General features: G+C 39.2%; 1 protein-coding gene across 2 annotated transcripts in view; it reads left to right on the top strand.

Moving 5' to 3' along the window:
- The window catches only part of LOC124136215 (platelet endothelial aggregation receptor 1-like), a 50,511-nt gene that overhangs the window by 11,545 nt on the left and 13,953 nt on the right, over positions 1-25,013 (top strand). Inside the window, exon 1 of one of the 2 annotated variants that reach the window (XM_048399604.1) lies at positions 21,950-22,027. The exons of the other annotated variant lie outside the window; for it this stretch is intronic. The gene's annotated coding sequence lies outside the window, so the exon portion shown is untranslated. Of the gene's footprint in view, positions 1-21,949; positions 22,028-25,013 lie in introns of those variants that run through there. 2 annotated transcript variants of the gene reach the window in all.

The following is a 25,013-nucleotide window of genomic DNA, read 5'->3' as shown; positions in this document are numbered from 1 at the left end:
CGATCGATCTACGTATGTACAACTGCAGTGTTCGTGTTCCCTTCGCATAACATATATATGCACGTTTGGATGATACGCTGTCGAATTGTACAAGTGAAAGGGAGAAATACTCAGCATATATGATCAACTATTGTTTACATGTGTGACCACTCACAAAACATACTCTTGGGGAGCATATTACGTCTTTTTTTAATTTTACATGAACATATTTGAAGATGGAATTACAATATGCCGTATGTATGCCGTTATTTAACATAGTATGTTAGATTTACTACATATTCAATGAGTATTATCACCTTAATGACGGGTACAACAATGTACTTACATCTATAACAGTCTCCTTTCTACAAGTGAGTGTATGTTAGGGTATCAAGTCAAAGATGTTTATTGTATCAAAGGCCATCGGCCCATATACAAGTTCAGATAAATACAGTGGGTGAGAATTTACAGATTGGGAGATACAACAAAAATTATATAAATATAACATTCATTTAACAATCGGTGATAATCATGAGGACTTTCTAGGGTGAGGTAATTAAAATTATGAATTTCCACTCAACATGTTATTTCGTAGTTCCATCCCATGTTTTACAAATAAAGACAGTTTAAACATTACATCGGCATCATTCGATGACAAAATAGAAACAAAAGCTATTCTACTTGTCTTAGATAAGAAACATTCTGGTATATATTTAGTACGTAATTCTGCATAATAAGGACATTCAAAGGTAAAATGTATTTCGTCTTCTATTGCAGAGTTACAGAATGGACAAATTCTTTGTATTCTTTCAAGTGATATATTCCGTCCATAGTTAATCATAAGTTTTGACAAGCCAAGTCTGTATTTAATATATCCATTTCTTAGGTGACTATTTGTTAAAACTGATAGATATTTTTCTGGCTCTAATAGAGTCTTAAATGTTCTGTACAAATCATAACGTGAACTATTTTCCAAGTTGCATTGCCACCCTTGATAGAACATATTTATTGCTATTTTACGAAAATCATTTAGAAATAAATGTTGATCACCAACAGATTGGTTAAGCCATATATACCCATATCCATGTGAGAATAATAGTGTCCTAATATGCGATACCCATGTAACCTTACCGATACTATCTAAATGAAAGAGCATGTTATAAGCTTTTTTCGGAAGCCGATGTTCTGGCATACGGATGATATTAAACCAATATTTTAAACACTTTATTTGTGAATTAATGTAAAGTGGGTATCTTCCACATTCTCCATATATCATATTATTTGGTGTTGCTATTCCAACGCGAAGAAACTTTTTACATGCCAGTAGGTGAATTCTTTCTAAACATTCATATCTTCGGTAACCCCACACTTCAGATCCATACAATAAAATTGGCTGTATTTGAGTATCAAATAATTTGAAAAATACTTTTGGAGTAATAACTCCAAGTTTATGTGAAACAGACATTATATTAAGTAAAGCTCGTTTCCCTCGCAGTGATAAGTCAGATACACATTTGTTCATATTTAGTGTTGAATTAAACATTATGCCGAGATACTTATAACCATTAACTACATTAATTTGTTGTCCATTTAAGTACCATCTTTCCCTAAAATTTAAAGGACCCCCTTTTCTGAATACTATAATTTCTGTCTTATCTAAATTTACAGATAAATTCCATTCCTTAGTATATTTATCTAATACATTCAACTGATTCTGTAGACCAATAACAGTGTCAGATAGTAAAATAACATCATCGGCAAAAAGGAGCATAAGAAGTTCAAGGATGTCAGGATACATCTGTATACCATGCTTGCCGTTACTTGAGATTTCATAATATAATTCGCTTATGAAAAACGAAAATAACAGAGGACTCAGTATACATCCCTGACGTAAACCAGATGGGCAATCGATAAAATCAGTAACACCATAATCACTACGTACACATGACTTGATATTTGAATACATTGATTGTATTATATTAAACATCTTCCCTTGTAGTCCAGCTTTTCTTAAACAACACCATAATTTATAACGATCAACTGTATCAAATGCCTTTTTAAAATCAATAAAAGCAACGTAAACCTTGTGTTTACGACGTGTTAGACATTTTTGAATTGCAGCATATAATGTAAAAATATGATCTACGGTTGAATAATTTTTTCTAAAACCAGCTTGAACTTCCGGTATCTTATCTCTCATATTTGCCCAGTTAGTAAGCCTGTTATTCAAAACAGAGGTAAAAATTTTCCCCAGAACACTCATTAATGAGATCCCCCTGTAGTTGTCAGGGTTTCTCGGATCGCCTTTTTTATGTAGAGGGACTATTTCTGAACAAGACCAACTGTTTGGAAATATTTGATTATCAAAGAGTTTGTTGAAACATTTATGAAGAAATGGCATAATATCTAATTGGGAACATTTAAGCATTTCTATCAGCACTTGATCGGGCCCGGCGGATTTTCCTTTTTTTAACTTATTTATTGATGATGTAATTTCATGTTCAGTTATCGTAGAATTTAGTATGAATGCATCAATATCTGTAAACTGATTAGAACTGAGTTCATTTTCATCATCTAAGTGAGGAGAAAAAACTGCAGTGTTCGTGTTCCCTTCGCATAACATATCCACGTTTGGATGATACGCTGTCGTATTGTAACATTGAAAGGGAGAAATATGATCAACTTTTGTGTACATGTGTGACCACTGACAAAACATACTCTTGGGGAGCATATTACGTCTTTTTTTATTTTACATGAACATATTTGAAGATGGTATTACAATATGCCGTATGTATGCCGTAATTTACCATAGTATTTTATTTACTACTTACTCAATGAGTACTATCGCCTTTATGAATGGTACTACAATGTAATATTTTTTTACAGCTACAACATTCTCCTTGCTAGGAGTCAGTGTATGTTAGGGTATCCATATCTACTGTTTGTGAAACATGCCAATAAGCAGGTAACGACCTGCTGTCCTGTTGTACCCTATGTTACCGTCACTGTTTCCTGATTCTTTATCAGTAGGATTGTTCAAAAAACAAAAACATCACTGGTGCCAATTATCCAATTAATTTGCTTTTTATTTTTTTTATTTTCAGTTATGTGATTCTTCTGTGACATTTTTGGTTGATGTATAAAGATTTTGTTTATGTTTCGAAAGTTCATTTTTTGTTTGACATATTTTGTCTGTGAGTGTGGTGACATTCTTTCTCTCTGTAGTTTTCATTCATTTTTCTGTTATCAGGTTTTGGTTATATCTGGTGCATTTCTGCATTGCAAATCTATACTTCGTGCGCAACCCCCCTGTCAGCCTTTGTAAAAAAAAAACATATTCTGTAAAGTGAGTGAGTGAGTATGGTTTTACGCCGCTTTTAGCAATATTCCAGCAATATCACGGCGGGGGACACCAGGAATGGGCTTCACACATTTTACCCATGTCGGGAATCGAACCCGGGTGTTCGGCGTGATCAGCCCTCATACCAATGCATTGACAAATTTTTAACTGCCTCAGTCACGGGTCCAAATATAATCAATCGAAATAATAAACCCTGTGCTCCTAAACCTACCAGTACTTACTCGCTTGTAAACATCCACATTTAGACATGAGCATGTTCTACTATTTCAAGACATACAGTCGTCGATATGTTGCCGCCCCTATTCTGTAAAGAGAGATGTCGGTTGCGATAGATGGGGTTATTAGCGTCCAGTCTTTACAGCAAAGTATCTTGCAAATTGAACAGGTCCTTGCTGTTTCTTTCTTCCTGTTGTATCTATAGTGAGTGAGTGAGTTGGGTTTAACGCCGCTTTGAACAGTATTCCTGTTTTAACGGCGTGTCAGTTTAATGTGAGAGGAAAGCCCCAAGTGATGCAGGTCTCAGGCGTTTACCACTTCGGTGAAACACACGCACGGGTATGGTGCTGACAAACCTAGAAACATAATCGGGGCGAACCGGGATTCGAACCCACGATCATAGGTTTCTGCACAGTGAATTGCGGCGCCTTAGACAACTGGGCCACCCGTGACCCCTGTTGTATCTATAAGCTAAGACCGTCGATTACTTCTTTCATGTTACGGTAATGTTACCCAAACCCTGGGCCAGTAACATGGTAATTTAAAGATTGGTCATCTAAAGGACAAATAGATCTACTTTGCACTGAATTTCATTTATACGATATTATTCATTTGACCGAAACTTGGCTGCATAACGGCATACATTACTGTTGGTATTTCAATTCCAGGCTTTCATTTGCCAGTTAGAAACGATCGACCAAGTCGAGGCGGGGGTGTAGCTATATATGTAAAACGAAATAATATGTTAACAATATGGATTATCTGTGCATAAATGTACTTGATTCATTATGGGTAATGGCAAGGGATATTCTATAGGGCAGATAGGCTTACTGACGGTTGACAGATCAGTCAATATGTAACGCAATAGATTTGAATATACATCTATTATAGCTTGGGACTTTAATCTAGATATCTGTGAGACAGTAAAAACAAAATAGATCACTTACAAGCAATATATGGGTTGACCCAAGTTATAACTGAGCCCAACAGGATTACACCTACCTCCAGAACTTTGATTGATTTATTGTTTGTAACTAATGTAGAGTGTGTGTGGAATTCGGGTGTATCCGATCCTATATGCAGTAACCATTGTCCTATATTCGTAGCAATTAAGGAAATTATACCTAGCAATGCAAATTGTAAAAGAAAAATCTACAATTACAACATGGCGAATAATGAAAACAATATTGATAGCTCAACTGAGACAAAGTTGGGATCATTTCTTATCATCCAGAAATGTTGATGTTATTGCAGAATGTTTTACCCGGACAATTATTGACGTGTGTAATGATCACATTCCTAAATCAATTGTTACAATGAGACCTTATGATCCACAATGGATCACAAGTGAGATATGTTGGATGCTACGTCGGCATTCACAAGCTTGCTAAAGAGCGTAACTTAGATTCTGACTGGACCAGTTTTCATTAAATAAGAAACCGTGTTAACTCCTATGTTAGTGTTGCAAATACAAAATACGTGCTCAAAATTGATGGTAAATGTTTTATGCGTACGGCGAAAAATCTGGTGGCGGCAAGTTAAAAACTATCTAAGGGGCACCAGTAATACCAAATGTCACCCCATTAATTACCACGATGTATATATGATGATACAAGAGACATAGCAAGCAACAGGGCCCGACAGTATCGGCAACAGATTATTGAAATTAAGTGCTTCAGCGATAACCAGATCCACTTGTTAAATTGTTTGATATATCCCTGGACAAGTCTACTTTTCCAATAAGTTGGAAGGAAGCTTCCGTAATGGCTTGAAATGTAATATTAATGAATTGATAAATTATAGACCTATAGCTCTCACGTGTTGTGAGGCTTAGATATTCGAAAAATGCGTTAACTTTTTGAATATGTAATAATTACTTAAGAGATAATAATTTGCTTACAAATCTTCAATCAGGGTTCTTGTCAGGAGATTCTACCGCTAATAAACTAACTTACCTATATGGTTTTATTGCTGGAGAATTGGATAAAGGCAAATACATTAGAGCAGTCTTTTGCGACATCAGTAAGGCCTTTGATAAAGTTTGGCATGGAGGTATTATCCATAAACTCAAATCCTAGGTTATCGAAAGGGAAATTATTAAGATGGTTTGAAAGCTACTTAAAAATAGATGTCAACGGGTTGTTATCAATGGGTACAGTTCAGACTTACGACAAGTTACGGCCGGAGTTCCACAAGGTTCAGTCTAAGGACCGCTACTGTTTTTAACTTTTATAAACGACATTGTAGACGATATTGATCGTAGATTGTTTGCAGATGACACCTCCCTATATGTTGTGGTAAATTATCCACGTACAGCAGCACATTGTCTGAATAACGATCTAAGTAGAATATGCACTTGGGTCAGAAAACCCACAGGTCGATTTTAACCCTAATAAAACAGTATCTATTAAATTACTAAATGTAAAACCAGTTTTGAAAATTGAATAACACTACAGTTCAGGTAGTTCGTTCTCCTAAACTTACTCCTAAGAAGATTGTATGTGGACACACATTGATAGCCAAGCTAAGAAAGTCAGTCCAATGATTCACTGTCTCAGGAGTCTTAAGTGTCGCTTTAAAAAGAAAAACACTGGTAATAATGTATAAATCTTTCATATTACCGATATTTAATTATTGTTGCCACATACGGAACAACTGCACAAAAGAATAGGCATTACTACTTGAAAAACTGAATCTAGATGCACTCACAAACATTTGTTGGGCTGTTCGTGGCACTAGTCACGGCAATCTTTATAAAGAAACGAATCTTACGTCATTAGTAGAAAGAAGACATTTTCAAAAGTTAAATATCTTCTGAAAGAGGTAACCGTTAATAACCTCCTACCAGATTGTCTCTCATCCTTAGTTCAAAATAGAGTGTCGGATGCAAGTGATTATAATTTGAAAAAAATGCTGACAACTGCAAAACATAAAGCATAAAACAAATAATTATAGCAAATCATGCCAGTAGTTTATGAAGATTTAAATGTTTTAGAAAAAGCAATGATAAGAATCGTATATACTTTGATGAAAATTATGGATCAAGATTCTGTCAGGTTATACACTCCCGTCTCAGGCTTGGCTGCAGTATTCTCAACGCCGACAAATTTGTCAGATTTACATCCGACTATGTTGTAGCTATCACACGGAAGATGCATATCTTTCTTACGTGTCCCGTAAACAGTACATTAAGGCAAATATGTATTATGTCGTAAAAGGCTTAGATTTTAATTCAATTTTACGACTATAACAAATTTTTCAATTTTGAAATCAGTAGATAGTTTTATTCTATCATCTAGTCGATTTTTTTATTTGTCTGAGATTTTTTGTTTTTTTAAGCAATGTTGGCTTTGCTATATGATACTACAATGCTGTTGTGCTGGATGAAAATAATAACGTAATTGTAGTTAAGAAAGATAATCGAGTAATAAAACACTTAAAGAACAATACTATATAATTATCAAGTTTCTTTAATGTCAATTATGTAATGAATGTTATTTCTCATGTCACTTTCAATATATTGTTATTTGTATACATGTTTGTTCGTATATGCATTCAGATAACCAGAATATGCTCGTTTGCCATCTCTCCACTTTATGGAAATAAATATGCTTACACCATATGTCTACTACTTACGAGGGCCGGGTGGGAAGGTCTTTGGTGGGCTGTGTTGATCATAAAGGAGTTGGTTGCTAATTATTAAAATTAACATTATCCCCTTCGCCATCGATGCTGGAGTGGCGGCACCCTACTGATGTACAAGACTTCCTCCTTGTGGTGAACAACGTCCCCCACAACAGAAATGACGCCATCGTCATTTGCATAATGCTTGCTAGACAGGTTTTTCTTCGAACTGGATGAGAGGTTGAAATCTGACGATGCCAAATATGGAGGATGATCAATGAGTTTAACACCACAGACATGCATTGCAGCCATGGTGACAACATACTTGTACGCAGGTGCATTGCCCTGGTGAAACAACACACCTTTAGTTAGTTTTTTCCAGCGACGTTTAGCCTTGATATCTTCTGCAGTTGCCTAATGGGAAACTCACACGGTACAACAAGTTGTATACAATGTGTTGCTTGCAACGCATTGCATCGCGTGTACCCGCAAGTCGGACCAAAGTATGCAGTTGTTGGGCGTGAGTTGAAGGAAATAAGACATGCTCTATTTTCATGCAACAGATTGTACGCATGCAGCGTTTAAAAAATCCACGTGATATTTACACGTAAATTAGTAAACAAAAATGGCGACAGCAACTCACGTCGGTAACTTCTACTTTGCGGTATCCTCACTCAAATAAGTACTCATGAAACGTAGGTACGTAGATTAACCTTGTAACATGTGTAAGTTTGGACATTTGTATCGGTGCACGTCTCTTGGTTAAACGTTGTGTTTAAACGGCAGACTATGTGATAGTACACTGCGGATGAGATTAGGTCCATTATTTATCTAAAACTCGAAATACTTAATACACACAGACATACTTGACAGTAGTGGATACTGCGCGAAAGTATATATTATGTAATATCGATAACAGTTATTTAGCTAAAGCATAAGAACAACAAACAACTTTTCGAAACGTAAAAACGATTTTGTTTTGCGTTTGTCGGTATTGAGTGAGTGAGTATGGTTTTACGCCGCTTTTATCAATATTCCCGCAATATCACGGCGGGGGACACCACAAATGGGCTTCACACATTGAACCCATGTCGGGAATCGAACCCGGGTGTTCGGCGTGATTAGCGAACACTTTAACCACAAGGCCCTGTCGGTATTGAGACGCCTATGACATCACAAATATTTCACATTCAGCTACGACATATACATCCCTGAATTCCTCATACCAATGAATTGACAAAATTTTAATTGCCTCATTCACGGGTCCAAATAAAATCAACCGAAATAATCAACCCTGTGCTCCTAAACCTACCAGTACTTACTCGCTTGTAAACATCCAGATTTAGACATTAGCATTTTCTACTATTTCAAGACATACAGTCGTCAATATGCTGCATACATTAGCTCAGATTATTGCGAATATGCATGGGGCGGTAATCGTTGCAAGAATTGAGGAATTGATTATAAGATACTTTGACAATGATTTGGAAAATCAACAGAAATTGTTCCACGTGACGCCATGGCTGGCGCAAACTCACGATAATATATTGTCATGAACCATGGCCTATTCTCACCCTGGACACTGGGTAATTGCTTACAGTTAAGCATAGTGGAGTTATGTCCCCTTTTCTGTGCACATGTGTCGACCTCTCCACCATCATGGCGGAAAATTGAATTTCGCCACATACAAGAAGTAAGTTTTCGTATGGAATGTATCATGTTATACATGCTTTTACCTCGTTCACATATTAGATAGTATTTTGTTCGCTCACATCTGGCATGAAGCTGTCTGCTAAAATTTTTAATCGCACGTTACGTTATCGGTGTACGATGAAAAATGGCTTCATTTTAGAGGTTTATTTTCGCTACCAAAGCTATAATTTGGACAACATTTAGCACTACGTCTGCTTTTCAAATTAGTCTGAATTTTACACCACTTGATAGAACATTCAATACTATATAGCTCCATAAACAGCAAAGTCATATGTTCGCCCAGTTGCCGCGCAACCACAATTCTCGCAAAACGATATTTTTTTCATTTTTCAGAACTTATAAAACTGTGCGTCTGAAAATTTAACTCGCTACCAGAATTCCAGCGGTAATGCAGTGAATCACTATTTTCCAAGCATTTAGTCAGATCTTGCGAGATCCGAGTTGGATGCAACTCACCACTGTGTGAATGCCGCATTGTATCAAATTCAGTTCGTACAATTAATTGCGCCAAGTAGTTGTATCGTGTGAATGCCCCTTAAGTACTAAGATTATCATAATATTGGCCATTAATATCTGACCTTTCAGGAGGTTACCCGTGATCCGGGGTAGACTAGGTGTTCAGCAACCAATGCTTGCCGTAAAAGGCGACTATGCATGCAGGCAAGATAACCCATTTCTGGTCCCGGAGTTTCGTGCAGAACGCCATGGAACGTTTTTGACGTGACAACAGAATTATAAAATATATTCAAGTACAGCCCTGAAATGACGTTTGAACGAGAATGTCAGCAGAGGACACTAGCGTCCCTTTCGAATAGGATAAAGGAATTAGACTAATTGATTGAAAAACAAAGAAAAATATGAAATGTGAAATGAAACGAGAAAATGTATTGAAGGTATGAAAAATGCAATAAAAATGGCTTCTTTCGAACGAAATATATTGGAAATCGATATGTGTATTCATATACGATCTGCATAAGCGTCTACCAACCAGGAGCAAACTAAAATATATGTCAATAATACATGTAGATATGTGGTGAATACTGTAGTTATTTCTCCATCATGGAACTTACTAGAATTACCCTGACACAACGTAGTTTTCAATTGCACACAGACTAAAACGAGATTCGTTCGAAAAGCCTTCGATGTGACCATTCTCGATTGAGCATATAGGAAATTTAGCATGTGTTTCTAGGGAATCCTCGGGACGACCCCAGAAACGATTTATATCTTACTTAGTGATAAGTCAATAAGGTTTCCCTTTGGAAGGCTAATCATCTACTTGTTCATGTATTGCAAAATAATGTACGTAATTTTATCATGAGTAAATGCAATAACGACATCGCCTACCGGCATGTATAGGCTATCTCCGTTTTTAACATCCATAACACTTCAATCCACAACTACTTTCCGTGTACTATGCTGGTTTTCTACTTAGAGTTTACGCAGGTCTCCACGATGTGTATATTTTCTTTACCATGCTCTCTGAGGCTATCTTACCCCAGACCACAGGTACGGCGTAACTACCACGTGTCCAGCAACGCAATTGATATGACCCATTCATATATATTGTGCATCTGCGTAACAGTAGTATATACTAATATATATATTCGTAGTCGTAGGAAATAATTAACATTAGGCTTTATCAACTAATAAATTGATTTACCAAACAATACTACCCACATTGCCTTGGGTAATTGACCCACAATGCATTTCGGGTAGCACTTCTTTTATTCGCCATATTGGATATGGTTCTCACGCATGAATTACCTTGTTTACCCACCCACCTCCCTTCGAACAATCATCAGCATGTCATCTTTTATTACTTTCTTACCATAGTTTACCTACATATTTGCCTTCCACTTCGTATCTTTGGGGACTGATTGGTGATTTGGGCCTAAAAACATTCCTCCACAGGAGAAACTGTTTTGTCCCACCAACCTTCCCAAAATTCTTTAAGTACCTGGCGTGCTAAGAGTAACCCAAGGGCACATCCTGCGTGTTACTACTTAGCCCCAGGGTCAGCGGCAATCAGTCCTAATTGCCCAATCCTGTATATACTTTAATAAAAATATATTTTTTCATACATTCTTTGTTGTGTCATTGTTTGCATCAACAATATTTAGGTTTTATACAATACTGACTGCTGTCACACCATACAAACACACACACAAAAAACATCAGTATCGAGATTTAGTACATGTAATGATAACAATGCACTCGAGGGCATTGTGTAAAAAACGACACACACGTATGTACCCAAAAGTATAAATTTACAGTGACAAGGTCACTTTACTACTCCGATAATATAGTGCTAGCCCACTGAGATACCAAGCCACGGTTTAATATGAATACCCCACTCAGTCACAGTACTCTGACTCCGAGGCGACAAGAGCTTGTTTAAGACCCTTAATGCAGATCACCTGGCAGGGTAACAACAAGTACCATCTTTTAACGTCTTCTAGTATGACGCGGGTGGGGATCGAACCAGACAACCTTCCGCACACCGAGCACACGCTCAACCACTAGACCACGGAGGCGGTAACTTTACAAGGAAGGACATAAACAACTGATATTGACATTTGAACTTTATAATTTACTCAACATCGCAAATGCAAAATACCATCTCACATGAAAATGAAATGAAATGAAAGAATGGCGACAATGAGCAAAATGTTAAGCTGTTGCAACTATCATGATTATTCTAAAACAAATCCGCTGCAAGCACTACGTCGTCAAAAGGTAGTCATGATAGAAATCAGAAACTGGATAAAGTGGAATGGAATTCAAAATCTATCCATACATATTCACTGAAGAAACCACATGCCCTGAGTGTGCTAGGTTGCACTGCTGAATACCCTTTTTTAAAATGTTCAGCCGCTAGCAAAAAAACGGATTTGACAGTTGCGAGTTGGAGGTTCGGTGAAGTGTATGGGGTTTAACGTCGCGTCCAAGATTATTGCGCTTGTACAGCGACGTGCATGTACGCTAGCACCAGCCTTGATAATCAAACCAATAACGGATTAGGGTCAGTTCGACTGACCAACTGTCAACAACAAATGCACGTATATAGAGCCCAAAAATATTTTACGATTATTTTACAATCTTGAAATAGGTGAATATTCCATGATTGTACAGGAACAATCTTAAGATCGCTTATATTCCAAGATTGTGCCTAACATGATTTCTTTTGACTGGGTTGTCTGCAAATACTCATCCAGGCTGTTATATATGAGCTACAGTATATTTATTACGAGCAGATACGATGAGAGTCTTTATCGGCATTTGGAAGTTGGATGTAACCATGACAAGGAGCACCTGATGAAGAGGCAAGAACTAGCCCTGAAACATATAATAAATAAACTGTTATCCAATCTACTCCTTGTCATACGACGTAGATACGATGATTTTAAACTACATAAAATATTGTTCAATACAACTGAAACGATTTTGACGCAGTTACAAATTCAGCGGTAACACGTTATTGTATCACTAAACTTCAAGCTAGATTCAGAAATCTATTGAGGTACGAAGTCTTTGCAAGCCGTTATTGATTGTACGTACATCGGTAATATATGCTATACATGTAGGTATGGCAATAGCTTCAAAGAAAGCACTCTCGAAATTACTGTATAGTATATACTGCATTGATGAGTGAGTGAGTGAGTGAGTGAGTTGGGTTTAACGCCTCTCTGAACAGTATTCCAGTTATATAACGGCGTGTCAGCTTGATGTGAGAGGTCTCAGTCGTTTACTTCTTCGGTGAAACTCACGAGCATGGGTATAATGCTGACAAACCTCGCAACATTATCGGTGCGAACCGGGATTCGAACCCACGTTCATAGATTGCTGGCGTGCCCAAGGGACGCAACTCTGCACAGCGAATTGCGCGCCACAGACGACTGGGCCACCCGTGCCCCCTTCATTGATGAGACTGATCGATACTGTCGAAACACGCCCGCCAGGACCCTCAAAATTTGTTGACATTTTTGTATTGACACAGCCTTAAAATATTCTCGTTGCTTTGAAGAGGTTATACTTGTAAAAACGGGAGTACCCTAACGACAAAGTAAACATTCTGAGAGCACGCTATCTACGTTACTGTTAGGTCAATCTAACCGATGTGCTGGTTCAGTTAATAATTCAATTTCGTTTTACATCCTACGTATTCATGAGTGAGTGAGTGAGGTTTTACGCCGCTTTTAGCAATATTCCAGCAATATCACGGCGGGGGACCCCAGAAATTGGCTTCACACATTGTACCCATGTCGGGAATCGAACCCTGGTCTTCGGCGTGACGAGCGAACGCTTTAACCACTAGGCCACCGACCGCCCCCCGTATTCATGACAATGTTATTGCAAGACATTGATAACATTAGGCAAATGATGGATCACTTTTAAAAATATACCGTATTGTTTTATTCCATCAAGACGTTAATGGACTTTATCATTATGCACTTGGACTTCGTTTTACATGCTGGAGCACGGGTGGCTCAGTCGTCTGAGGCGCCGCAATTCGCTGTGCAGAGTTGCGTCCCTTGGGCACACCAGAAACCTATGATTGTGGTTTCGAATCCGGGTTCATCCCGATTATGTTTTAGGTTTGTTAGCACCATACCCGAGCTTATGGGTTTCACCGAAGTGGTAAACGTCTGAGACCTGAATCACTTTGGGTTTTTCTCCCACATTAGGCTGACACGCCGTGATATAACTGGAATGCTGTTAAAAGCGGCGTTAAACCCAACTCACTCACTCACTTACTCGTTTTACATGCAGCATTATATACACGATTAAAGTTTAATTTGCCTAACGCCAATAGGCTCTATCAATATAACTAATTGAAGAATAGTAATGGCGGTTGGAGGGCTTATAGGTACAGTTTAAAGCATTCACTCCAGGTGAAACCCATTTCTGGTGTTCTCATTCATTCACTCACTCACCTCGAAGCGCTGTTTATTTGAATTGATAGGACATGGGTGTGAAAAACAGTGTATGTGTATACATGTATTCATGTAGTTGGTTGACTCAGGACGGGAATAAACTTCAGTGGTTGAACTGTCTCGAGTATTCACTTCCTCCCACATATCACGTGTAAACGAGAACAGTAAACCTGAACAGAAACTATCAATACTGTTATGCTCACAGCTGCACGTGCGTAAACGTACATGTAATTTGAACGGTTGTGCCTGGGCCGTTTTCTGTTTATTGAACTTCATCTCAAATCATTACAAGTATATTTTAAAATATTGACCGTATAACATGTTTATGATTATTCCATAACCTTTTGTCATCAAATGAATGTAAATGGTTACCTAAATTGCACAATCAAGAAGTTCCTAAAGGCTAACCGATTTGGTAGTATTGGATGGGTGTATTTTTGTTTGTTTGTTGTTTAACGCCGCACTCAACAATATTCCATCTTTATGATGGGTGTAAGGGCGATACGTTGAACTATTACATGTCAAAGTTCAAAGATTTGTGTAGCCTATGTGTAACAAAGAGGTACAATGTAAACTGTGACACCAAAAGTAATCGCAAGATACTATTTAAATTAAGTATTATATGAGGCTTCTTAATTTGGTCATGTTGAAATAATGTTACAACTACCATATAAGAAAGATATTTAAATCATTGCCATTCGTTTTGAAGTGATATGACCAAAAGCCGATCTGACATTTATTGCAAGTAACTGTTTACATAGCGGTAACTCGTATATATCACATAAGATAAGTGTGAGTGTAATACGAGGTCACTGTGACACTACCGGTGTGACGTCATTGATACCATGACGTCACACTCAAATGATATCACTAATGGCTCTGCTACTGAATCTGTTAGCAGTACTTTTGACACTTAAGACACAGCTTATGACTGTCTTCAAATTGAAACAGTTGGAAGAATGATGTTGGATTATAAAAAAAATCTCACCCTCGTGTCTTTGGATATCAAATATATCAACACTCGTTGATATATTTGATATCAAAAGACACGAGGGTGAGATTCTCTATAAGATACAACATAAGCTGGTTGAAGAGGTCAGATGCTATACTACATGTTTACTCTTCTTTTCGAATTGGAAGGTTTTCGTATGGACATTTTAAATATTATTATATTCCATTTAGGTATTCGAAGACCAATAATCCATATTGGTGGTAACGTTGACTAGTTTAAGTATGCGTTTCATATTTAGAGTTATATTTCAATTGTTTGGTGAGTCATGTTTTATTTTTTAACATATCATTTACAAGTACAAGTTATGTATAAATGTACAAATGTATTAATGCGCATAACATCTGTGTACGAATGGGCCCGTATCCTTTTACGTTATACACACTGTGGACCTATTTGTCATGTTTGTAAGCTTTGATTCAAATTACTCAAGTATCTTCAATGAGACAAAATGACTTATTATGAAACCCTGCATATCAATGGTACCAGTTTATCTCTGGTCGTGTGGACGTTTCATGAAATCTTAAGTGTTGTTCATATTCAGCAAGTTGGTACGTAGTTTTGGTTTGTTGGTATATATTGCCCCTCAGTCTGTAGAGTTATAAATGTGCATTTCACGTCACTGCGGTACATATTTCTTCCTTATCTCAAGCCAAAGGTAAACACACGTGGCAGGTACTTAACCCACTTCACCTTTACTGTTATGTCATACGACTTGCAGATTATCTGACTTGTAGGAACCGTCTCCGTGGTCTAGTGGTAGAACGTCCGCTCGGAGAGCGGAAGGTCAGGGGTTCGCTCCCCGGCCGCGTCATACGAAACGACGTTAAAAGATGGTACTTGTTGTTACTCTGTCTGACGCTCGGCATTAATTTGCTAAAACAAGGACTGGTCGGCTCGGAGTCAGTATACTGTGTCTGAGTGGGGTTCAAGTATAAATCGGCATCAGTCCGGACTAGTACAAGTAGCCAAATACACACACACGCACGCACGCACGCACACACACACACTTGGACGCGACGTTAAACACCATTTCATATCACCTCACCTGACTTGTCAGGGGTACATTTAGCTCAGTCGTCTAAAGCGCCGCTAGTTTATCCCCAGGGCACGCCTGTGTGTCTAGGTTTGTCAGCACCGTTCCCGTGCTCGAAGGTTTCGACAAAGTGGTAAAGGCCTGAGACCCGCATCACTTCGGGCTTTACTCCCACATTAAACTGAAATACTGTACAGTTCAAAGCGGCGATACACCCAATTCACTCACTATCTGACTTGTCGTAGAGATACACAACCAAGGCAAATGCAGTTTTTCATTTTGCCTTGTATGTTTCTAGCATTACCACATGATCATATTAAAGCATTGAACAGTTGATTCAAAAGTTGTTTAATCTTGTTATTTAGATTAAGTTGAACTGTTGGTATATTTAGGAGATAAACATACTACTATGATTTTGGAATTTACTCGATTCTGATTGGTCAATAAGGGACTATTAAATCACAATAAACCCCCTCTGATTGAAACAGCTGGTTCACCGCGGAAGCTAATATTCATAGAATAGTACTATTTTCGGTCATTGTCGGTAGGCATATTTACATTTAGTACTAACTACTAAATGACTTTATCGCGCGTATCCAAACCATGGGCTAATTACGTCTGTAACCCAATCACCCCCCGTAACTCAATCACCCCGGGCCACCACTCGGCACTGTGCCCGGGGAATAATCCCGCGCAAGCATCATCCCGCCTTTGTGAGTCATTCGCGAACAGCCCTTCCCCAAGTACACACGTGTGTCACTGTATATAATCGCTTTTTTTTATTCCGTCCTACTCCCGAACTTCACCCTCGGACAATTTTACGCTTGTGGAATACCAACTCACCACCTCGACCTTCGTGATGCCTCCCAAGAGAAGAGCACCCGTCAACCACAAGCTTGTGAGGGGAGCCAAGCAGGCCAGGACAACCAGGAGACAAACCCCGGGAGTGCACATTATACAGGAGGCAACAGCTGATGGTGAGTCTGCCAATTACGGAAATATCGAAGGGGGCAACAGAATTAACGTACAATCGGCGCAGCTTGTAAATGCCGCGCAGGCTGCCAACTCGGCTACCCAGGTAAACGAGCAACTGGAAAAAATACTCCAGTTGCAGGAACATTCAGCGCCCGGCCCGGTTAGCGCAAACCAACAGGTAAGGCTTGGTTTTAGTTCTCCCGCCATTTCGCCCAACATAGGGCGAATCCCCGATGCTTACAACGAGGTATTCATTTTCATCGTAGTATCATAGCGACCGAATTGGGACAAAGACTAATTACCCTGCAACCATGATGTGTATATGTCTAGAATCTAGAAATGGATTAGTAAACAATCGAAGCGCTTATGTTAATACCACTTCATTACCCATAAGACACGATGCAATAAATACATCAGCGAACGTTAAATTAACAAATGAATTGCACATGCCAAGCTAGATGTGTGTATATGAGAAATATATTTGCAGTTTATGTGAAACAATTCATTTAATTGAACATCTGCCAGTTTTTAATACGAAGTTTTGAATAGAAGCTAATGTTTGGATTTGCTCTTCTTTACTCAAATGCGAATTTCTGCATAACACTGTGTGTAAAAAATAACCTTGTTGGTAAAAATACATTTCATTTCGAAGAACTTAGTAGTTTGTACACACAAAAGTGTAAAGCATGCTCGGTATGATATCCACAGGAACAGGTTTTAGTATGCAATATGTCTATCATACTGATCTGCGTTAAGATCGCTGCAGCCAAGCCTGATGCGAATCTGAATAATTGGACATGCTAATTGCCATTGTTAATCCAGAAGTATTTTACATGGACGGTCTGCCATCCTGAACGAGCTGTGCAACTTTGACATTGTTTAATTCCATAAATAACCACTCACAGTGGCACATGGACATAAATACAAGAAATAGATAACGGAGGCATTCTCCAAATTGCATCCATCGAATATGTTAGCGATCGTACATCTACATCAGTATGTCCTTACCGAGAGTTGTGCCTCGGGGTGCATGGCAGTATAGAATGGCAGTCGTTAGTTAGTTACTTGAATGGCAGTCCGGGGGTCCTGTCGCTATATACTTGTCCGACATGAAATGACAGGTTTTAGGGTTTGTGACTTAGTTAGTGTGGGTGATTTTAAGAGTGTTAGTTGAATGGGTGATATTTACTGCTGACGCTATAGATGTAAACATTCATATAATGATGGCAGCAAAGGACAGCCGAAGAGACAATGGCGTTACCACCACGAGACATGTGTATGCCTTTTACGAGACGGCTAAGGGTATAATTCACTATGTCTATAAATGTTATGTAATCAGTCCTGTAGCGAATCCCTTTCTGAGCAACAGACCGTGTCATTGCATGATTTATTGTGGGCACAATGGAATGGGACTGTAGGCACGTGTAGCTCTTAATCCCATATGAAAACACCAACTTTAGATTCGCGTGGTATCTCTGGTACCACATTCTTTTCTGTAACGCAGATGGCCTAGGTTATGATGATAGTTCGGATAACATTCGTAGAAAATATAGACTGAATGACACGACAGAGTGAGAGCCGTTTAACGCCGCTTTAAACAGCATGCCGGTTAGCGAGGCCGACGGTGACGCGGCTTGGCCAGCCAATCACATCGCAGGATACGGGGATTCCCTTTCCTTCCGTGCGGACGGAAAAGACGCGCACGTCAAACAAACGGTGAGGGAAAAAATCTGGCGTGGCGAGTATGTCGACCTCGGCACAATCCTACCAGACACCGAGGGAAGTCACGAGGACGGTACGATTACCATGGCGTACGACTCCTCAGGTTAGGTAATTTTTAAACCAATAAAGCAGCAACCAAAGCGCCTGTCCCTGGCAAGCTGGACTTCAGCTTTCCACATTTTCATGTGTATATATGTTAGTAGGCACTCCGAGGTCCGCACAACCCAGGGGTTGCTGTCCTACATGGAAACCATAAGAACGGCGGCACTTCGATTCGGGGGGATGCCCGGTCAACCTACGACCAACAATTCCGACACAGAATGTCAAGGGACCCCTCACGACGCTGGGACAACATCGACGGGGAGTTGTGGCTGAAGTACATGGTAACACAGCCGGTACTACAACCACAATCAGGCGGACGGGGCGCAATGACACGCGTACAGGGGGACATCGCCAGTCAGGTATGCTGGGATTTCAATAAATTTGGCTGTAGCAGGGTCAACTGTAAGTACACTCACAAATGCGGTAAGTGTGGCAAACATTCCCATAGCTCTAGGACCTGCAGATCAGAATCCCAGAGTCCAAGATCAAGGAGGCAACAAGGGAAATCCAAGACACCCTGTCAACAGGCAACATCAAGGTCACAAAAAGGGCCCTTAAGTCCCTCATAGGCAAGCTTAACTTTATGTGCAGGGCTATACCAAAGGCAAGGGCATTCAGCCGCAGGCTAACCGATCTGCTTAGCAAAGGTAAGCAACCATTTCACCACATTAGGATTACCAGCTGGGTCAAGGAAGACCTACAAATGTGGTTAACATTTCTTACGAGTTATAAAGGCATTTCAGTGTTTCAGGACCAACTATGGGTGGACAGCGATTTCCTCCAGCTGTTTTCAGACGCAGCGGGTGGCGCCAGCTTCGGGGCCTACATGCAGGGCAAATGGTTTAACGGCGCATGGCCACCCCAGTGGGTGACGGATGGAACTACACGGGACTTGACGCTACCTTGACATGGTGACATCAACCCTTCGGATACAACCCCAGCTTCCTGACACCAAGATCATCGTATCCTCAATGCTGCACAGGCGCTACTGGCACGATGCCAGGGACCCACTAAAGATCGAGGGGATGCGGAAGAATACCAACCGTCGACTGGCCAACCGAGTCAAAGAGCTCGGCGGTACAATGGTGCCACATCCCCAGATCCTGGCATCAGACAAGACATGGTACGCCTGGGAGGGCGTCCACCTCAGTCACAAAGGACTGTGTGTGTTTACAGACAATTTATTACATGCCTTGGCGCTTGTTATCTCCACAGGTTTGTGGTTCCTTTCAGTACAAAGGCAAGCCGGGCAACAATGCTATCTCCGCGTATCGCGTGGCCGTGGGTGTGGGGTAGCACTCTGGTGCTTTGTGGCGGGGTTCTTGTGGGCTACACTGCTAGTAACAAATTAACTTGCTTCCAAATTAATACTCGTGCTTAAGGCTACCTGCTTTTCAGCGGGAACCTTTCCGGGGTTACCTGCTTCTCAGTGGGAACCTTGTCTTTCCCGACTTTTCAGCCGGGGAATCGTAAAATAACATACGTTGGGGCAAACAATTGCCACGTATATGGGCCCGGCGGCGGAAGTCGTCTTGTCAAGCGGTAGCTGACAGTTGGGTCCGCGGCGTGGGAGCCGCACAATGGTTTTGCTAATGGGGCCGGGCAGTGGGATCTGCTTTGGCCGGCTACCTGGGGCCGGGCAGCGGTAGTCTGACTTAGGCCAGCAGCGTGGAGCTGCTTTTGGCAGCGTGGGAGTTGCCAAGCAATGGTAGCGGTTAAATATGCTACCGTGGGGGCCGGACAGCGGAAGCAGTCTCAGGCCAGCAGCGCTAGCTGCAATCGCCGTTGGCCACGCGCGTGGCCATGGCAACGGTAGCATTTTGGTATACACAATTAGCAGCTAAGTAGCCCACTAGTACCTGCACACCCTCGGCCATTTAACCCAATCTCATCTTCTGTTTTTATTTTAGGCACGGGCATCCACGGCTCGGTGGCCCGTGCCTCTCCTTGGCATATCGCGGGATAATTAAATAATTATATCTACAGTTACAGGTTACAAAATGCACAGATGCGGTTGCTACAATATTCAAAGGATGTGTGGCAATACATTTCGTGCAGAAAACACAATAGAAATCTACAAAGGGAGTGTATTTACGTTTTTGAGACACCAGAGAGCTTGGAATTTCTATATACGACTGTGACGTCATATCTTTTGCGTCACAATGAGCAATATGACGTCATAATGGTGACATTCGATGTAGAACGAAAGCCTTGCAAAGCTTGCTTAGTTTTCTTTAGGGATGCCTACCTCATGTTAACCTACCAAGTTGCCGAGCTTAAATGCTTTCAATGCCTGTCGTATGTTCGAGTGAAGTATTACGGTGTAAACAAACTGCTTGAGTATATACAGCGCCATATTTTGTTCACAAGCTGTTGTTGGTGATTCCGTAATTCAGATCGATAACCCATTCAAAACACTGGACTCAACCCATACCCATGCCGCTTCACTCAATACATTTATTTACACCAAAGAGTTCGCGTTTTATTTAGTCATGGTAGAATGGAGATAAACATACTGTGTTTTCAATGTAGAGCTAGATTCGGTTCCCAATTCAATTCAGCGCGGTTAAATCTACAGGTAACCTAGCTCTACATTTTAAACACAATATATTGTCACTATGGCATTAAACAACACACACACACACACACACACACACACACACACACACACACACACACACACACACCTGACATCGATTTATTAGTTAGAAGGTCAAATAAAGTCTATAATTACATTTCCTTCAGGTAAAACCTTTCTCCTCTAAACGGTAAAGTGTACACATACGGTTTACAAAGTACAAATGCGGGTGTTGTTTTTGTAGTCTACGAAACATGCATAACCTCCTAACAGACTTCCATGTTCAGAAAAAAAAACAATTATGTAGATATTCATATCCAGCAGTCAATCTGTAGTGGCAAAGCTTGTCTCGGACATAAATGCAAATAAATAGAAACTATAAATACGTGCTTTCATAATTTTATTTGTACCAGTTCAAATGTATTTGGATACATTGTAGAACATGGAAGCAATTATAGAAGATTTGCCTGACGATTTTATCTTTCGTTTCAACAGAGATGAGCCCATAAAGTTTGTCATTACTGGGTAAGCAACGTGTAGCTGCACTGATAAAGGTACCCCATAACTAGAAGAGTGTTAATCTGGTGTGTTGAGTACCTGCACACTGTTTTACCTGTACACTGGCTTACATCTAAATATAGCATGTCACACACACAACAACGATGTGCCTAACATGGAAAGACGTATCTCGGTCATGATTCACACTTTAGAGTCGTCTACCGCCTAGCACAACACGGAGGTCTATGTGGCACGGACATACATCAGATAGTTTCTGGTATGTATGAAAATAAGCTATTTTGTTGGGTATTCCCCAGCTTGAATCTTCACAATCATGTTCGCTTATATATAAATCATAGAACGTATGACTGTCCACAATATGGTTCATTGTAGACGTCGATACGTAACTTGCTTGTAGCTTTCATAGGAGAGGCACAATAACGGTTAAATGACTTTACACATTTGTCTCACATACCTTTTTTTTGAAAATGCATTACTGGTTTCAATTATTTATTAAGAAAAATGTCATTTATTGCAAAGTAATGTTGAATAGCATGTGCATATTTTATCTGTAGTATAAAAATATCCAAATATCATATCATTGTTTAGGTCAGAATTTGAATGTTATGATATTTCATTTACGATTTTAGTGATTCATTATTATAATTTTCATATCTTTTATGAGTGTTATGACCAATAGAATCTGTTTCGTTGGATAATCGATCTGTGGTATTGACGTTTTGTATTAAATTTAAGTGAAAATGTAACGTCATTATTTCAGCCATGTCGATACCTGTACACATATAGTCTACAAGTAATATATATAATATAAAATTTATTAATCCACATGACCTCATATATATTCGAGGTCAAATTGATCCCAATATGAAACAAAACACAGTTCCGTGTTGCATGTTTAGCTGCACATAACCACGCAGCTACAAAAACATTGATTCCTGATCCATGAACTGACATGTGCGATAACACTACGTTATGTTGTTATCATTGGCTCTTGAATAAGTGTTAACAAAGGTTACTCGTCAGTAATGTATAATGCTACCTTTCAAGTACAGCGGTACAGGGCGAGGACAAAGTTGAGATATCCATAAGCAACTGTAAAAGCTATACTCGATGCTCTATATTTTACATATAGTCGGATAATGCATAAGCATTCATAAACCTCTTCTCATATCACATATCACTTAAGTTACTTGCCAATAATGCAGTGAGAGAAAACATATGCCCTTGTGGCATGTGCACGTACTAATTAATACCTGTTAGTATCGATGTTACATGTAATTGATTGTACATCGTAGCGCAAGGCGAGGTAAATTATCATTCAGCTTTTCCAATACAGAGGTCATTGTGACCCCACCAGACACCCGATAAAAGCACGTGTCAGGTAGGAGTGGACTATGAACGATCTGTTTATCATGAATTACGTCAGTAGTGTACACGTGCAGATAAGATTCCCGACAAAGGGAAACACAAAGGATGTACATGCGTATATGTAGATCTATGCACTTCGATTTCAACATACATCCATAACATGGCAGCGACGATGCGCATAGCTCTCTTCCGGTAAGGTGAGGCGCCTTCAATAAACAGCTATCAGCATCTATGTCTGTTTTACTTGTGTCAAAAATGAACAGTCAACAAAGCAAACAAAGTAGTTTTTAGAAATAGTTTAATCTTTCGAAGGTTTGAGAAGAAATAATAATAATACAGTAAACGTTGAATCGTACTGGTACATAAGCATTAATAAATGTTATAAGTCATCAGTTAGATTTTCTAATGATAGATTTTAGCAAGAAAAAGCACCATTGGTCATCTCCCTTTTATTACGGCTCAATTGGCGTTGGCGTTGGCTTTTTATATTACATTTTGGTGAATGTCTAGCGTTAATATTTCAGTGGTGAAACTATTTTCCTCAATATGGAAAAAAATATTTCCAAGTTGCATAATATAATATGCAGCCGCACTTGGTTTATAGTTGCCTTTTGAACAACATACATGTAGGTATGCAGCTACAAAAAAACCCATTTATTCCTGACCCATGAACGGACATGTGCGATAACGCTACATTATGTTGTTAACATTGGCTCGTGAATCTTAGGGGTAATCAAATTTAACGCTACCCATCAGGAGTAGAAATTACTGAACGACAAAATTGGTATACCCACAGTCAAATGTAAAAGTCATAAACATCTTCTCATATCACTTAAGTAACTTGCCCATAATGCAGCAAGAGAAAATGTGCTTGTAAGTTTTAATACAATCAGTGTCGTAGTTACATGTAATGTTTTGTACAATGTCACTGTAGCTCATGGTGAGATAACTTGTCATTCAGCTTTGTCTTCTAGGACGTACATGTTTACTCAATGAAGATTTATATTTAGCCCTTGGAGACCAGCCACTACCTTCTTTTCACTGGACCAAAGGTTATGTAAGCCAATGTCACAAGATACAGATTAGTCTCCGACATATAAAAAATAGTTAATGAAAATTAATACATGCAAGGCTCGTTTAAAGGAGACGAAGAAGCTTTATTGATATATGAGCGATTCTAGACATTTACATATCGTGACTACACAGTAATTACAATCAATTTGTATGTAATAATTATGTCAAAAGTAATAATCAGTTGTAAAATAACATTCAACAATGCCAAACAAATATCCTATTCTTTAAATAGAAATAGTTGAAACCTTTTATACTCTGGGGAGAAATAGTAATACATAATACCGAAACGTAAGATGTTGACTCGTACTGCAACATAGCAAAAAATAAATGTTAATTTTAATAAATAACATTACATGTAGATTACTTCAGGACGATAACTTGTCATGAATTGTTTTTATCTGAAAATACCAACTTCTCAATCCGTTTTTCCACATAAGCCGGCTAGTTGAAGCAAATAAGCATAAGTGAAAATTAAGAAGGCCTTACTCAACTTTAGGTACAATCCAGTTTGTATTAAATTAGACTTTTATCATATATCTGTACACAGCATTGTGATGATGCGGCATGTTCCCATCTTGGAACTGGGTATCACAAACGTAACTGTTACCTTGAACACAAATGCATGCCTACGACCATCGATGCTTTGACATTCTTCAGTCAATTGCCTATGCCCAACTGATTGATATCTCGAACATGGCGAGACGTCCTTAAGCGTGGGGCGCATGAACGGTGACGACCTGTGAGGTTGTGCCGAACATGAAAGCAACCAATAGTTCACTGGCTAACGTTATTACGTTGTG

The sequence above is a fragment of the Haliotis rufescens genome, unplaced genomic scaffold (assembly GCF_023055435.1).
Source record: "Haliotis rufescens isolate VD_foot unplaced genomic scaffold, xgHalRufe1.0.p SCAF_2, whole genome shotgun sequence".
NCBI lineage: Eukaryota > Metazoa > Mollusca > Gastropoda > Lepetellida > Haliotidae > Haliotis > Haliotis rufescens.
Note: the sequence above shows the minus strand (reverse complement) of the source record. Positions and strands in the feature narration are given on the sequence as shown.